General features: G+C 47.4%; 1 protein-coding gene across 2 annotated transcripts in view; it reads right to left on the bottom strand.

Moving 5' to 3' along the window:
- The window catches only part of DHX38 (DEAH-box helicase 38), a 1,070,683-nt gene that overhangs the window by 158,308 nt on the left and 896,898 nt on the right, over nt 1-15,477 (bottom strand). The gene's annotated exons all lie outside the window — the stretch shown is intronic.

Below are 15,477 nucleotides of genomic sequence, written 5' to 3'. Positions count from 1 at the left end.
TGTGGCTCGGTCGATTTCTTGCCATCTACAAGCAGGAGATGGCTATATATCGTACAAGGGGTAGGAAATCAAGAGCTCGGGGTATTCAGATCTGGGCCCCAATTTCGAACTGGTACTACAATGTAAGATCCTCCCCCTGATATGATAAGGGTTGACAAGGGCCTACATGCTAAGAAAATGGGAAGAAAAAATGTATAATTTTTTTCTCTGTCTCTTCTGTTACCTTTTTTCTTTTCATTGTTCTTTCAGTTTTCCCTTTTTTTACTCTTTTTCTTTTTTTTCTGTATCTTTCTCGATAAAATTTTACGGACGTTGTATTGTATTATTAAGAATTTATTCTCTCTTGTATAAAATATGTCCTTGTTTGACTACTACAGATCATGCTCAATAAAAAGGAAAATAAATAAATAAATAAATAAAAATAATTTCACTTTTAATCTTCTCAAAAGCTTGCGACTGTTGAGCCTCCCAAGCAAAATGCACTCCCTTTCTAAGCAACAAGCGCAAAGGTTCGGTTTTATGTGCAAAATTTGCTACAAATATCGAGTAATACTCCACTAATCCCAAAAAGGATTTTAACTGATCTTTATCGGAGGGCACTGGAGCACATCTGATAGCTTTTAACAAATCTTCCTTTGGTTTCACACCAGCTTGAGAAATAGTGTACCCCAAATAATCAATTTCAGTCAAGAGAAATTGGCATTTGTCCCTCCTCAAAGTAAGACCAGCACCAGATAAGATCTGAAGAACCTTGGAAAAAATTGCAATTGTGCTCAAATTCATCCACTCCTGTAATCAAAATATCATCCTGAAAAAAGTGGACGTGCTTCAAATCCTTAAACAAAGAATGCATCATTCGTTGAAACACGCTGGCTGCAGAGGCCAGACCAAATGGCAACCTTTTGAATTGAAAGACACCCTCAATAGTTACAAAGGCAGTGCATTTCTTGGAACTTGGATGTAACACTACTTGATGATAAGCAGATCTTAGGTCCAACTTACTAAAGAACTTGACTTTATCCATCACCATTTCTGAAATGTTAGGCAAAGGGAACTTATCGACGATGATATTCTGATTTATTGATCGAATGTCAACACAAAAACGGAGATTACCATCCTTTTTCTGTGTGACAACTGGCGAAAGCCATTCCGAAGCTTCCACTGGCTCAATTATGTCTTGCTTTTGCATATCATCAAACATTTCTTTTACTGCTTTCCTTACTGCAATGGGAATTCTAAGAGAATGCCTAACAGGAGTAGCATTTTTCTTTACTTTAATCTCATGTAGATAACCTTTCAATTTACCTAAACTTGGGTGGAAAACATCACTAAATTTAGATAAAACAGTGTCAACATTATTGAAATCATCAATAACTAGTACCATGTCATCTGACCTTGGATCAAGAATGATATGCAAATCATATTGTTGTATCCAACCCAGGATGGCTGGACCATCATCAGAAATATAAACTTTTCCAACAGCAGACCTTCCTTTAAACTCAAAAGATGCATCCATGACACCTTTTAGTTTAATAACTTGTCCTGTGTAACCTTTGGGCATAATGTTACTATGTAAGAGTGGAATAGATGGCCAACACTCTTTATACATACTATAAGGAATGATAGAAAACATAGAGCCAGGATCACCTAAGAGAGTTACAAAAACACCATTGAGAATAAATGAAGCCTTAGGCCTTTGCAAAACAATACAAGTATCATCTTCAGAATCATTTTCAATACATGAAGACATTTCTGGAGGAATAAAATCCTCCTCTACAAAATTTACTCTATTAAAAGATGGAAATTTACATGCTTTGCTAATGTGACCTCGCTTACCACATTTACAACATGTTTTATCTCTGGCAAAACATCCTTGAAAATCAGCAGCATGAGACATACTGCCACAACGAAAACACCCCACAAATTTACCTCTCCCCCCAGAACCACTAAAAAAGGATTTTGGCTTTGAGGGAAAAACTTTTGGTTTAACATCAGATTGTTCTATGTTGGAGGAGGAAGAATCTTTATCAGACTTGTTGACAACATTGACTGTCTCTTCATTTTTAATCTCTAGGAGGCGCATTTCTTCCATACACTTGTCGGACTCCTGTACGACCTTAGCAATGGCGATAGCTTCCATGAGTGTAGGATTCTTAGCTGCCCATAATTTTTGTTGCATTCTTTTATTCTTACACTGTACTATTAATTGGTCTCTAATCATTTGATCAGCCATAGCACCAAAGTCACATTTTAAAGACAGTTCCCTTTAACGAGCAACCATTTGATCCACGGTTTCTTTTCCTTTCTGTGGCACAGTGTAAAATTTATGTCTTTGCATGACAATATTTACTTGCTTTTCGAAATACTTTTCCAATCTCAGCTTGGCTTCTTTGTATGGATTGTCTACTGGCTCACCATCTGCATTTTGAAGCTCTGGCAAAAATTTAAAGACATGTTGTCCTGCTTTACCCAAAGAATTCAAAAGAATGGCCTTTTTTCTTGTGGCAGGAAATCTAAGGCCATCTATGGCTTTTAAATAATTCTCAAAGAAACCCAACCACTCTTCCCATTCAGTGGTAGGAATCTCTCCTTCAATAAGAAATGCAGGTGGAGGAGAAATAGTATGGTTGGCCGTAGTTGCCATGATAATTAAATCAGTTTATTCAGTATAAATAGATGTATATGTGACTCTGCGGAATTAGACTGAGGCAGGAAGAACTAAAAATAGTAAAAAATTATTGTTATTCGTGAAATATAAATGAATAAATGTATTCATACACATTCGTGTAAAAAGCGCCTCTTCACAACGTATAATTAATTCGATGGGTGCATGCGATTATGTTGTTGGCTTCAAAACGAAGAAAACTGTCAATTGCTTGCCGGTTGAAAAACGTGGTTGGCAAATTCTCAATATCGCAAATACAATGGTTGGCAGAAACATGCACATTCAAAATGGCCACCGGGCGCTGTGCGCAATGACGTAATGCCGCACTGTGCGTCGTGATGTGAAGGCGAGATTGTATGATACGCGACTTAAGGTTGCACGCACACTTCCTCTTCCTCTCGCGGCTTACCGCTGAGAGCGAGATCGTTAATAAAATAAAACTAGGAGACCAGGATTGTCGACAAAATGTTAAGAAAGAGGGTGCAGCCAAGAGGTGAGTTCAGTCTTCTTTATTGAAGATACAGGTACACAAAGTAAGTATTCTCTATCCTGCCTCAACAACCGCCAGATCAAGAATGCGGAATGCAGAACTTGCTAACCCTAACGCTCTACGTGATGCACATGATGAATGCAGAGTAGAACCAGAACCCAAATAACATGACGCTGAAAATAAAATTAAGGCACAACATAGCAACATTAACAAAAATGTGAATTAGAAATGAAGAAAATAGTTTCACCTGGAGTCCTAGGTGTCTAATGATTTCCTTCTGCATGTGGGCTGATTGGCCACTATTTTGCAGCAGGAAAAGGCCTCACCTCACCTGGCTGCGGCTCAGGGAGAGGAAGCACCGCTCTGTCCGTCTGTACTTCTCGCTGGCTTCCAAGCCGTCTCGGGGAGGTCACACCTGGACGACACCACCCTACTACGACCTGAAGCCGAAACCTTTGGTGCCGGGGCCGGAGCCGCCTGCGACTCCGTGGAAGTCCCTGGCGAGGCCAGGAATCCACGGACATCTCAGGAGGTGGAGGAGGTGCCAAAGAAGCCTGCAGAGCCACAGCGTAGGCTGTCATTTGGGCCCTAGCCACCCCAACGCCAGGAAACAGCAGGTAAGAAGGCGACAGGCGGAGGCGCATGTCCCGAGGGGAGCCGGCGCCCACCGCAGGAGGAGGACAGGTCCTCGGAGACAAGCTGAAGGACCTACCAGCCGGCGAACCACGCCCCTGGGACCATGGCCAAGGGCGATGTCGCAGACGAAACCAGCGGCTCCTTACTTCCGAGGTGGGAGACAGTCACTGGGATGAAACCGACCTGGACAAGCAGGCCAACAGCAATTTCAAACGGCGCTCCCGCCGTGATTTAGGCTTAAGGTGCTGACAGGAGTCGCAATCCGTCAAGTCGTGGTGCTCACCCAGGCACCACATGCAGATCGGGTGAGGGTCCGTCGTGGACATGGGACGTGCACAAGAGGTACACGTCTTGAAGCCGGAAGGCATTCGCACACTGTTCCACTACACTGAAGAGTGAAAAGGAATGGAAGGCCTAAAAACAGGCCAGGACATAATCCGGATCCGCGTTGCACGTGAAAAGAGAAAAAACTGACGTAGGTGCGCTTGGGCAGGGGGGCTTATGTATCCTCGCTGATGTCACATACGCGGATGACGTCAGCGCGGAGTGACGTGGTGCCGTTCCCCCGGCGCGCAGGGATGCTGTGGCAAAAAGTTTTCCAGATCCAATCTCACGCCTGGAGATAATTCTACGATAAGGAATCTGCGGCTAGTAGTCTCTATCAGATTGAATTGCTAATGCTCTTGAGAAGAAATCATTATTGTACCCAACAGAACCATTGTACGTTTGGTGCTAAATACCCAGGTTCTGAGGGACACAGTGTTTCCCCATTGTTTTTGTGCAACTCTCAATCTTGAAGGCAGGGTGCTCGGTTATAAATGGGAGGGTGCATGAGCAGGACACCCCTACAGCATTCAAAATCCATTCTCCCAGGCTGTAAGTGCATCAGCTGTTGCAATACATAGAGTGGCCTTGCGTCATTATGCGCTGACCATCTCTAAACTGGCTGTAACAAACGCAATCATGTTTGATATCAAACATGTTGGAATGATACCCTCTACCATAAATGGTGTGGGAGGAAGGATTCCATGATTCCATGCAATGTAAAGCTCCTCCGGGAGTCCCTCAGTTCTCCCGGTACCAGTCTTCTAGACCTGGACAGCACAACATGGCTGCTGCGACCAGAGACATGATTCTGCCCTCCTGCTGCTGAGCCAAGCTTGAGCAGGGGAAGGTAGACCATAGGTATCCTGTCACAGGAAGGTGGGACCACCTCCCAAACAGGGTTAGTGTATTGGGGTCAGGTGGAAGCACTTGCCAGTGCCACTCAGTCTGCTTGAAGGGTGCATTTGGTGCCCTCCTTGCATAGTCCAGTCCAAATCAGCTCAAAGAGCCATTGGCTCCCGCTCTGGCGCAAAACTGGACAAGGAACATGGGAGTATCTTCCCCACTGTCCGACCCCTCACCTGGGAGAGAACCCTGAATCATTCCAACCCTTCCTTATGGTACTTCAGGGCCTACCTGAGGATGGGTCACTAGATTTGCCGTGGGACAAGATTCCTTTCAAGACAACATTTCTTCTTCGACCGTCTGGGCCCTCTGGACTTTGCTCTGGGCATCAAGGCTGCAACTGGGAAGACTCTTGCTGCTCCTGATCTCGTCGCCCTGTTTGTCGGCTGCAAAGTCAGTGCCTGTGCTCCATAGAGGAACCTTCCAAGGCCTGGGGGCATCAAAGACAACTAAAGGAATCTCCCTTGAAGTGAAGGAGTCACCTCCCTGCATCTGCAGGCACCAAAATCAGGCTGACTGGTCTGCTGATCCTGGGCTCCCGTGGACCCAAAGACTCAGCAATACAGGTGGTGGTTCTTCAGATCCCTCGAGGCCTGCCCTGTCTCACCAAGTTTGAGGCCAGTTTCCCTCGTCGGAGCCACAGAAACCGAAACCCCTGTTTGTGGTGAGTCACCTGGACCTTGCTGGTCCAGACAGTGTACCTTCTAAACTTTCCACGTTGGTTGAAGTGGCAAAGGCTTGTTTGTGCTTCTGACGGACACCGACCTCTCAACTCTTGACATCAGACATGGGACAGCTCGTGCACAGCTCCTGGTCTTCCACAGCGTCGCCTGGTCTGCACAGCTGCAGTTCCAAGGTCACGGTCAAGTCTCCTGCAACACTCTACTTTGGTGGGCATTTGTCTTCCAGGCCTCCTGGTCACTTCCAAGTGGCATAGACTCTGTCCCCTCTGCTTGCAGGTACTTCTCATCCTGAATCCACCTTTGGGTTCCACAGGAGAATTTCACCTTCTCCAGCAGCGCCATCTTCCTAAAATCCTGCATTGAGTTTGACGACCATTTCCGACGCCACTTCACACCTATGCAACCGGCTTCCCTGGTGTAGGTATCCCGATTCCGAGGGTATCAACGGGTGGGGTGGCTCTCCAACCTTCTGTCTTCCATGGGATTTCTTCAGGGTCTACTGGTAAGGGTCCTTCTTCGTTAAAATTGCAACCGTAACTTACCCATTGACTTGCATTGAGCCCGCAGTCATGTTCCCATTCTGCACACGGACTCCGTGGTGTTCGTGGTTACTTACCTCAGGTGGTTCCTTGGGTCCCCGGCACTTCTACATCTTCAGGGTAGTCTTGACTCAAGTCGTGGTCCGCATACCACTATTTAAGCATATGGTTTGGCCTCCCCTGGTGACCACTGTGTATTTCATGCTACTTACCTGTTTCTATTGAAAAGTATTGTGTGCTTTGTGTTTATCTCCGGCTAGGAGATATCTGTATGCGTTAGTGTCTTATAATAAATACATATTTTTATAAATACACTGTGTGGTTCTTTTTCACTTAATCTATACCTATAAGATTGTGTTCTGGTAAAACAAGCTGTTTTACACTCCTGGACTAATCCTGAGGGCTGCTCTCCACAGCTACCACTTAGAGAGCTTTCTAAGGTTGTCTAAAGCCACTAAATTCACCATAACCATTGTCTGGATTGGTGCAAAGTGCCCACTTACATAAGTGTACATCATATACCAAGCCAGCTTCTCACAGTTAGTTCAAGTGCATACAATTAAACATACTCAAGTAAAAAACCACTGTAGTAGTAGTATTCACATGTTAGAAATTGACACCTTCAATATCTAAACAATAGAGAACAGGCTGGACTGACAAGACAACTAAAACATTATCCTAAAGTGCAGTGTACTGCTTCTCTTGCATGTTTACGGTTTCTGTACTCAGAAGACTAATCTAGAGCGCAAGTATCACTGTAGGGGAGCTTATATATCGAAAGGCCTAGATTTGCTTGTAAAAACACACAATTGATGGACCGAATGCAGAACATATCAAAACATTCACCCCCAGTCAAGAGATCTGGGTTAAATCCATCATTCTTTTGCTCACCATGCCACCCCAGTTTAGGCCTGGCCATATGCAAATCAGTCTTTGCCCTGTGCCTCATGGGAACAGTCCAGCCCGAACTGCCAAGCCAGGTCATTCCTGGACCGGAAACAAGCATCCGAGGACGGGTTTCGGTGTTTCAACCTTTCAGCCAGGATAGCTTGATTCCAGTGGCACAGTGAGCCCAGGAACCACGTGTGGGCATACCTGGCGCAATTAAGCGAAAAGACTGCCAACGGAAAGCCCGCCTCCAACTGCCAGTTGTCAAAGGGAAAGACTAGGATCCCTAACCTCCTAAGATGTGTAGTGAACACCATCATCACAGAAAAGTGAAAATGCTCCTTTCCCATCACGAACCCTAGTTCGTGCTTGTAGGCCTCAGGATGGGTGTATGGAAAGAGGTATCCTATGGATCCAAAGCCACCTTTCAGTCTGCTGGGTAGCGACATGCAGCAGAGTCAGTTTTTAATCTGTTACAAACTCAGGATGAATTTTTAGGAAACACTTTTAGCTTTTGAGAGTTCTGCGAGTCGGTTTTTAGAGTGTTCAGAAATGTGGCGCTCAACTTGTTACGGTAGGGTAATAATCAATGAGTTCTCGAAAGGATATTTTGGTTGGTGCTTCTTGGCCAGAGGAAAACCTTAACCTCTGTAAAGAAAAAGAAGGACGTGGACCTCCTTTTCTGTGAATTGGGCAAGAGTCCAGAGCACACAATAAGCGTAAACAGACTGGTTTGTCTGAAAGTAGCAGTAGTAGGGATAGACCAGACAAAGCGTATAATTTTCAAAGTTTTTATTCACCCACAGTGTTCCCAACCTGGGAATCACTGTCAAACACAAGTCCAGCCGACACGTGTTTCGTCACAACATATGGCTGTGACTCTTCAGGGCTGTTGTAAATGATCGAGGACGTGGTCGGGGAACCGGTGATAATTCCAACCCGGTCCTAATCGGGTGGTCTAAGACTTGAACGGGTGGCACCAATCGGGTTGCCGGTGCCGGTCTGAAAGTAACAGGACTTGTTGTATCTACAAGTTCTGGAGAGCTGTGGCCGTGTTTCGCCAGAGTAGTTGCGTTGACCTCAATCGGTTTCCAAGTATGAGAAAGCACTGGGGTATTTTGAGATTGGATAATGTACTGAAACATATAGGGGGCAGGCCACAAATATCCTACAGAAGGGGTCAGACATTGGGCTCTCTTCTAAGCCCCAGTTATCCATTACCTCAACGGAATGTCACATGGCTTGACCAACATTCTAAGGGATTTTATAAATGTGGCCATTGTGGCATGTGCAGATGTGCTAAGGATAAAACTAAATGTTTTAAAACCAAGGATGGGAAGCAATATGACATCAGAATGAATATCACATGCAGTAGTAAATTTGTCATTTATATTATTGAATGCAAATGCTTGAGAGTGTATGTGGGCAGCACGATCCGCATGCTCAAGGAAAGAATGAGTGAACATCTAAGAGCAGTAAAGAATAATGATGTGAGGTATCCGATAGCAGAACATATACATAACTGTGAGAAACAGGATCACAATAAAAGCTTTAAATTCTATGGCATTGATCATGTACCTGTTGACCCACGAGGCGGGAACAGGGAATTAAAATTGAGGAGGCAGGAAGCACGATGGATCATGCGCCTTAAGGCGGTAGAGGAAGGATTAAATTTTGATCAGGAGCTTCAATTCTTCTTAGGCGACTAATGGGTGCCTGTGGAGTTTAAGTTCCAGATAATAAAAGTAAATTACCTATGTGCGACTGAGGATCAAATAAGGAAAGGGCACATAATGAATTTACTTTTAAAATACTAAATATAACCTGTTAATATTATTGGCAACCAATATGCAAACCTGCGTTTTTTTATACACAGAAAAACGAAATTTCTGATAGACTGTAGGCGGAATACGATGGGAGATGCACGTAATTAAAATCGATATGCACTGCCATATTGCTAAACTTCAAAAACCTAAAGAAAATAACCTAATCTTATTGTTAAGTAAGCTGTTTAAATAAGCGTGTTACAACTATACTAAAGTGACAAGTGAGATTAACCATTATAAAATGGCAGCCGCATTACACGGACACGGCTGCAAGCATGAATATACAAGTCCATCATCAATGTTTGTTAGAGTTTGTTTAAACCAGGAAGTGGGAGCAAGCATGGCGTTTCCTGTACTCGGGAAGTGACCGGATTTACCGAGCGAGGTAAGCTGGGTGCAGATAGAGGCTATAATCTTTTAAACTGACACTGGAGGAGTTAGAGCAGTAATGAAACAAATATATAATTTTGCAGGCTTAACCAACGGATACAATGGGGAGAACATGAAATGGACGAAACCGGCTCTTTATAAGGTACGAATCCGGTTTTAAAATTGGGAGGAGAGTGAGTAATGCAAGATGGGCGGTGCACTTTAAGTAAGAATCCTTTATTGATTTTAGGTCACTTAACCACCACACGAAGGGGAAGTGCTAAAACCGAATACATGAATGATAATTCGGCATCAACCTGTAATATATCAGGTAAGCAGTGGTGATTTAACTTCAGTATTTTAGAATAACGTAATGATTTACTTCAAACAAGATAGTAAATCGGGTCTCAAATTCATTTATTTTTAGGTAAAAAATCTTGATTGTGCATAGTATCTGATACGAAGGATAAAGGAGTGCAGTGGATATAAAAAAGTGATAGAGAAGCAGGAGGTAGGTTTCCTAATAAACCTTCATGTAATCATAGAGCAATGATCAAAGTGTAGCCCTAACTCCAAAAGGGTAGAGACTGAGGTTGCAAACTTTCTCTATCCCAAATAGGCAATAGAGTGAAGCCAAGCTGAGGTAAATATGACTTATAATACCTGGTCAGCATGCATATGTGTATAGTGGGTTAATCATAAGTGGTCTCAGCTGGAATCAACCATTTTCCTCACTTTCAAACGCATGAAATGATTTCGACACCGTTTGATATATGGCACAATTGTTTGATGAAAAACAAATTTTTTCTGTTTGATTCTTTACAACTGTAACACGTAGGAGAAACACGGTGCAAGTGTTAAAATGTGTACAATGAGCGTGTTATATACCACGATGGAGAGGTTTCTATCGAGCACATGTTTGTTATTTTGGGGTCTTGTAAGGCTCTGTATATAAGTTTTCATATCAATGGAAATAGGGATTGTAAAAAAGCGTTCTTTGTATTATTTCCAGCCCTGATGAAGCCGATGGGTTCTGTATAACCTCGGCGAAACGCGCTTGAATGATAATTCGGCATCAACCTGTAATATATCAAGTAAACAATCTTGATTGTGCATAGTATCTGATACGAAGGATAAAGGAGTGCAGTGGATATAAAAAAGTGATAGAGAAGCAGGAGGCAATAGAGTGAAGCCAAGCTGAGCCCTGATGAAGCCGATGGGTTCTGTATAACCTCGGCGAAACGCGTTGGCATGGGATTGGAAAATAAAAGAAGAAGTTTTGGAAGAGCCTTGGGACTGCTTTGATATTATTGGATCATTGATTCTTGAATTAAGAGTCTCAAAATATTGTGATATGTGGAGTGCTGCAGTGTTGTATTGTTTATATTAGGGACAAACTGTAGACAACCAATGGGAAACTTGGAGAGAAACCAACCCTTCGGATCTCACCAGAGGAGACATTCTACAACAGTAGGAAGAGTCAACTTGTGTCAAAAGTTACTGGGCCAGGAAGAGTAGCAGTACGATTGCCAACAAATACCCAACATAGGGTAAGGCACAACCCTACAAAAGCAGGGTCCCTCTTGAGACAAGCTCGCAGGCAGAGGCTCAAAAGAAAGATAAACACAGCTTAACCAGCTGTACCAGAATAAGTAAACCACACGGCTGAGCAGCCACACAACCCAGAACATCTGCAGCCCACAATGGGTAAGAGAAAAGAAAGGGATGGCACCATCACAAAACCAAAAATCCTCCACAGAGATTAAAACTGAGGAAGATACATATATAGGAGGCGCCTGACCGCCGAATCAGCATGGGCGTCAAAAAGAATGACCCCATCAAATGGCATATCTCTAAGCTGCTCCTGAACATGCTCTGGGAAAAACGCCAGCAAGCAACCACACGTGGTGGGGTAAGGCAACCGACCTGGGTATTGAACGACCCACAGAGTCCGTGGTGTCCATGGCAGACCGAATTGAAAAGTGCGCCATATCGTGGCCATCACGGATTAGAGGGCCACATCGGCACAAGAGTTCTCCGGCAAGGAGGGGAGGAGCTGTTCAACAGTGTCCCACAGGGCAAATTAAGTCCGAGCAAATACACACAACGTGTTGAGGGACCGGAGTCCCGAGCTGGCGGATGCAAACACATCGTGGCCATATGACTCCAACCACCGAGACTCCGGAGTGAGAGGATGTAACGAAACAGGAGTCTCAGAGAGAGCTGCCTGAAGCACAATTTCACTAGCTCAAGGATGGAGGGTCAAACAGGTGGGAGTCGGCCGATGGCGGTGTGCCACAGCACAATCCATGGGATCCCCCAAGGAGGGTCTGGCCCATGGTCCGAGAAGGATGTCAAACAATGACTCTGAAAAAGATCACAATGGTTCCATGTTCCCCGTGCCCTGGTGGAGAATATCCAGCAAAGGCTCAGAAGGACTAGAGACTGCAGGCGACTCCATCCTTAAAATGTTTCCAGCCCTGCAAACAGCCCTGACGAACGTCCCACTAGCCCTTGAGAGCAGAGAAATAACTCGGAGGCGCTGAACCCACCAGGACCACATCCTCCACCAATAAAGCTGGAGACGGTACCGGCGTCTAGGGCCTCTGAAAAGGCCCCGAATGGCAGAGTGGAGCAAGCGTCGGCGACCTCCGAAAAGGCCTCGACTGCCAGAGTCGAGCCGGAGACCTCCAAAAAGGTCTCGACCCCTTGAGTGGAGCCGGCGTCGGCAACCTCCGAAAAGGCCTCAACCCCTCGAGTCGAGCCGGCGTCGGCGAGCTCTGAAAAGGCCTAGCCTCCTCGAGTCGAGCCGGCAACCTCCTAAGAGGCCTCGACCCTTCGAGCCAGCGTTGGTGACTTCCGAAAGGGCCTCGACTCCTCGAGTCAAGCCGGCACCAGCGACCTCCAAAAAGGCCTCAACTCATCGAGTCGAGGACCCCGAAAAGGCCTCGACTCTTCGAGTGGAGCCGGCGTTGGCGACCTCCGAAAAGGATCCGACTGCTCGGAGTAGGACCGGCGTCGACTCCTGAGGTGGAAACCCGCAGGAGAGAGTATGCTGAAGCGGTGATGTGCACCGCGCCGCAGCCACCTCAGGTGATGCCACAAGGAGCCTCGGAAGGCTGTGCGACAGCGCTATGGAAGGGCTAGACGTTGTGGGATTCTTCTCCGGGCCATGTCCACATGTTGAGTGACTTTGGTGACAGAGTCAGGGCACTCGGTTGGAGCCGAGGGTAAACCTGCCGGCGGTGTCTCAACCCGAGTCCCTACCTCCCCTGTGGGGCCCGGAGGTGCGCCAGGGAGGGGGGGGGGGGGGATAAGGAGGGGGGGGAGCAAATGCTTATCTGAGGTAGGCGAATGACGGCGACGGTCCTGGGTCCTGCCCTGAACAAGAATGTCCTCCCGTGAGGATTGGCGCTGCGTGGACGACTCCGTTGGAGAAGGAGACCTGCGTCGCAAGGGGTCCGTTTAGGACATCAGGGCAGACAGCAGCTTCATGCTGCGTTCCCGCAGGGATTTTGGTTGCAGCTGGCGGAAAGCAGTGCACTCCACGGAGTCATGGTGCTCTCCCAAGCATCACAAACAGATGTCGGGAGGGTCTGTCGCTGGTCTCTGTTGCAAGCAGGACCCGCACGGTGTGAAGCCTGCAAGGGGCATTGAACACTGTTCCTGGACGGGAAAGGCGTAGAAAAGGCCTTTAAGTAACAAAAAGTGGTCTGAGGTATTACTTACCTGAATCCGCGCTAGGATGCGGAAAAGAAGAAAACTGACGTCCGCACGCTGGGAGGGGCTTATGTGGCTCCATTGACGTCACTTCCGTGACGACGTCAGGACGGAGCAGGGCGACACCGCCACCCGGTGTGCAGAGGTATTGCTGGGGAAAAAAGAATTTCCGGATCCATTCTGACAACTGGGGAAATATTCTAAGTTAAGGAATCTGCGGCTAGATGACTATCAGATATCATGCAACAAGGCATTGCTCAAGGTCCCCAAGTTCAGAAAGGCAAGATCAAGATGCAGATCATTCTCCTTTCGTGCCCCACATCATTGGAGTAAACTGACACAGCAATTATGCACCTGTAAAAATCATTTCCAATTTAGGAAAGCTCTCAAGACTCATCTAGTTTAAAGATAGCTTCTTTTATCGGTCGTCCTGGTCTCGCGCCAAGATACCCCTTTCGGAGGTGATTCAGGCGCGTAATAAATTAAAATAACATAACAAGGTTTGGCCTAGGCCCCTAAGAGGGTGTTGGTCAGTGCCTAATTGAAAGGCAGCAGGAGCTCAATATTGGTCGGGCCTGGCTGGATGACTTCCATTAGAACATTAGATTTGACCTCCAAGGTGGGGAGTTGGAGGTCAAGAACTGTGTCTGCCCTCTGCATAACAATGGCAAAAGAGGCGGGAGGAGCCAAGCTCGCGACCGTGATGGCCGCGTTGTAGCTCGGCTCCGTCAACCTCCTGCCTGAAACGCATATCCTGTACTTCATCCTGCCCCGAGGAGACACATTTGGCGGAATATGGGAAGGTGAAACGCTGCTCGCACTTACCGTCTGGCCTGGGGGCTCCGGGGTGCCGCGGATCTGGAGTTGTGCTCTTGTTTGCTCCGGAGCCTTCGCAGCGTGCGGGCCGGGTACTCGCCTGTGACGCTCGGCCGGAGCGGGACATAGACGCCGGCCCCCGGTGAAGGAGAGGGGTCGGCTGAAGAGGCCATTGTGCGGTTGTGCCGGTGGCGACTGACCGGGCCCGGTCTGGAGGCCCCGGGGCTCGGTTGCGGGGCGCGGTCAGCCTCGGACGGGGGTAGACCGTACAGGAGGCTTGTCCCCCCTTTGTTGTCCTGTCCGGCCATCTTGAAGCCCTTCGCCCGGATTCGGCGGGCGGCGCCCGTGAGACGACGGCGCCGGCGACCCCTTGTTTTTTGGCGGCCCATCTTTCTGCACCAAGATTGCCATTACCGGGGCTCGACGGACCTCCGGTGGGCCTTATTCGACGGCCCAGTCCGAGGGTTGGGGAACGGAGCGTCCCTGCTGCACTGACAAAATGGTGGCCGGCGCCCTGGGTCTTGGACTTGTTTGGGGCGGCGAGTCTGGTCTGTCGAAATGCACGATGGATGAAGCTTGTGGGAGTGAGCCCACGATTGGCGATGTCTTCGCCGCCCTATGTTCTTGGCGTGCGGCCATGGTCTTTGACGCAGCTGTGCAAGATAGCGGTTCTGCCGCCATGCCTGTTGGGCCGTCCCCCATGAATGCGGCCCGACTGAAGGAATGTGCTGCTTTGCCTTTCTCGGCTGTTGCAGAGAGTGATGCCGCCGCTCATCTGGGAGACCGTATGTCTGCGACCCCGACCCTCCAGGAAGTTTTGATTGTGGCGGACATGGGTGAGGGCCCCACGTCGGGGCCCGTCCAGGTCAGTCTGGCTGGGGAGCTCGGCGGCTGTTTGACTCGAACTGCTTTGGTGGGATCCCACGGCTGCCCCGTGGGGGATGCCTCGCCCCCTTGGGCAGCGGGACCGCACTCAGACTGTTTGCTGCTCCTGATGTTGCTCTCTGACAGTTTGGTCTGCTGCCGCCATTGTTTGCTTTGCTGCTCGAGACTGGGATCCTCTGTTTTGCACCCTTGGCCTGCCTTGTTTCGATCCTGTGTACACTCCATGCCGAACTGCTTGCTGTATTTTACCTTATTGTGTACTAAAGTTATGACCAGGAGAGGACAGGGGTGAGACAGAATTGCCTTGGCGGACTGCTAATTACTGTATGGAGATGAGGACTGCTTGCAGCTGTAACAATATGACCGATTCCTCTTCATGTTCCTGATATTTGAGGTTGTGTCGATCTCGTTTCGATGTGGGTTTCAGCAGTGTTAAGGCGGAGGGTAGGAGCTGAATGTTCGATTGCAGATCTCCTCTCCCACTGGTTTTCTTTCCCCCTTCCTTTCTCTTTTTGTCTGTTGTGTTCTTTTCTCCCTTTCTGCTTCTTCTATATTTCGGGTTCTACTTAGGCCGACAGGCACGCTGCTGGGGGGGTAGGCCGTAGCCTTCTGCAGGGTGCAGGGTGGTGTGGGAGGGATGGGGTCTTTATATTGTTCGTTCTTTCTCAGTTCTATGGCTCTTTTGTATCCCTTTCTCTGGACACTGTGTCTGCGAGTGTCCTCCATGGAG

The sequence above is a fragment of the Lissotriton vulgaris genome, chromosome 12 (assembly GCF_964263255.1).
Source record: "Lissotriton vulgaris chromosome 12, aLisVul1.2, whole genome shotgun sequence".
NCBI lineage: Eukaryota > Metazoa > Chordata > Amphibia > Caudata > Salamandridae > Lissotriton > Lissotriton vulgaris.
The sequence above is the reverse complement of the archived record's forward strand: the minus strand, read 5'-3'. Positions and strand labels throughout refer to the sequence as shown.